The 2238-nt window shown below is 49.8% G+C and overlaps 1 long non-coding RNA gene across 1 annotated transcript; it reads left to right on the top strand.

Annotated features, from left to right (window-relative positions):
* The first annotated feature begins 1319 nt into the window (after positions 1-1319).
* On the top strand, positions 1320-1993 carry LOC308186370. The gene is made up of 2 exons (XR_013944038.1): positions 1320-1562; positions 1677-1993. It is a non-coding gene; the product is annotated as an uncharacterized lncRNA (long non-coding RNA).
* Positions 1994-2238: the final 245 nt, after the last annotated feature.

Genomic DNA, 2238 nt, shown 5'->3' with positions numbered 1-2238 from the left:
TGTTGGGGTAGGGGTTAGGGTTAGATCCGTGGTTGCCATAGGCTTAGGGGTCAAGGTTCTTAGGGGTTAGGCCTAATATTAGGGCGGAAGGCCAAAATAAGAGGGGAGGAGCCCACCCAAAATTGAAGGGTTGAAGCCCAAAGTTAGGGGAAGGAACGTCAAAATTGTGGGGTCCCCCAAAATTGAGCGGAAGAGCTCTTAATATTGGGGGAAACCCAAAAAAGGAGGGTGGGGGACTCTAAAATTGGTTGTGTCCCCCCCAAAATTGGTTGTGTCCCCCCCAAAATTGGTTGTGTCCCCCCCAATTAGGGGAGGAACCCCCAAAATTGGGTGGGCGAACCCCCATATTGGGGGGGAAGAACACTTAAATGGAAGTGTGAAATTCCAGAATTGAATGTGGACCCCCCAGAACAGTCTTCAGGGGTTTAGTGTGGTAAATTTTATCGGGTTAGGGCTGCAAGGGTTTTTAGGGTTAGGGTTTCTAGGGTTTGTTGGGGTAGGGGTTAGGGTTAGATCCGTGGTTGCCATAGGCTTAGGGGTCAAGGTTCTTAGGGGTTAGGCCTAATATTAGGGCGGAAGGCCAAAATAAGAGGGGGGGAGCCCCCCCCAAAATCGAAGGGTTGAAGCCCAAAGTTAGGGGAAGGAACGTCAAAATTGTGGGGTCCCCCAAAATTGGGCGGAAGAACTCTTTAATATTAGGGGGGAACCCAAAAAAGGAGGGTGGGGGACTCTACAATTGGGGGGGACCCCCAAAATTGGTTGTGTCCCCCCAAATTAAGGGAGGAACCCCCAAAATTGGGTGGGTGAACCCCCAAATTGGGGGGAAGAAGACTTAAATGGAAGTGTGAAATTCCAGAATTGAATGTGGACCCCCCCCAGACCTGGGGAGGAATCCCCAAACTTGGGGGCGACCCCCAAATTTGGGGTTAAAGCCCCAGATCCCGGGGAGCTAAGCCCCAAATTAAGGGAAGGAACCTCAAACATGTGGTGAGAACCCCAACATTGGGGGAAAGAACCTTAATATTAGGGTGGCAGGCCAAGAAAGGATGGTGGGGGCCTCCAAAATTGTGGGGGGCTTGGAATTGGGGGGAATCCCCAAAATGGAGGGGGAACCCCAAAAGTGGGGGGGGGGGGGCGAAGCACCAAATTAGGGGAAGGAACCCCAAAATTGCGGGGAAGAACTCTGAAATGGAGAGCTGAAAACCCGAAATTGAGGGGAAACCCCCCAAAACGGCGGGAAAACCCTCCATAAACACGAAACCGGTAATGTAACAGAGCAAAAAATGGCGTCCTACGGCACGCTGCGAGGCTCAATTTTCTGGGGAGTGCTGGGAAATGTAGTTCTTGGCCACCGGGTTTCCGGGAGTCCATATTGTTTTCCCAGAGCATGCCGGGAGATGTAGTTCTCGGACACTGGGCTTCCGGGAGGCCATGTTGGTTTCCCATCTTTGCTAGACTCCGGGTGCTCTGGCTTCACAGAGAAACCCCCAAACTGAAAAATGTACCTGCTAATATATTGGGCTCTAAATGTAGCCCTGGGTTAATTGAATAACAATCCCTGGGTAAGATTGAAGTGCAGGAGGGGTTGGCTACGGTTTTAAGAGCCGGTTTGCAGAAAAGGGATTTCCCGTTAAGAAATGGCATATACTGATTGTTCTCTTCCTTGCTCTGCCAAGACCTGAAGCACATCTTGGAAGCCAGGCAGAATCCGTGGAGCCAATGGAGTTCTCAAGCTCGACTTCAGCTTCTTCCCAGCTAGAAGAAGCAAGGACACGCCGGCTGAGTTCCACAGGCAACGCGCCCGTATCTGTAGACGAGGATTTAGAGATGCTACTTTGGGAACTCTCAGACGGCATACTGGAAGCCGAGCTCGACTTGGACCCAGGGAAGGATGAGGATGACCTCCTCCTTGAGCTTTCCAAGATGATTGATGATTGAACTGCATAGTCCTATGGTATATTAAAAAAAAAAAAAACAAAAAACAAAAAAAAAACCAACTCTTCTTCTTGTTGGATACCCTGAGGTGATCCTTTTTCTAACTGAGGCTTTGCAATGAGACTTAAAGCACAGTTGGAACTGGTAGAAATTGGCAGGATTTGCACTCAGTTGTCCTAAGTTTCCCTGCTGGTCAGAGTTAAGGTCTTGTGCATGGTTCCGTAAGTAGAGGTGGCTACCTTTGATATCAAGAGGACAAAACACTTGTTTCTTTTGGCACAGAAAGATGTCCATCGGCACGCT

This window comes from Anser brachyrhynchus, assembly GCF_964034855.1.
Source record: "Anser brachyrhynchus genome assembly, contig: SCAFFOLD_206, whole genome shotgun sequence".
Lineage (NCBI taxonomy): Eukaryota > Metazoa > Chordata > Aves > Anseriformes > Anatidae > Anser > Anser brachyrhynchus.
This window is presented reverse-complemented; position numbering and strand designations above follow the sequence as displayed.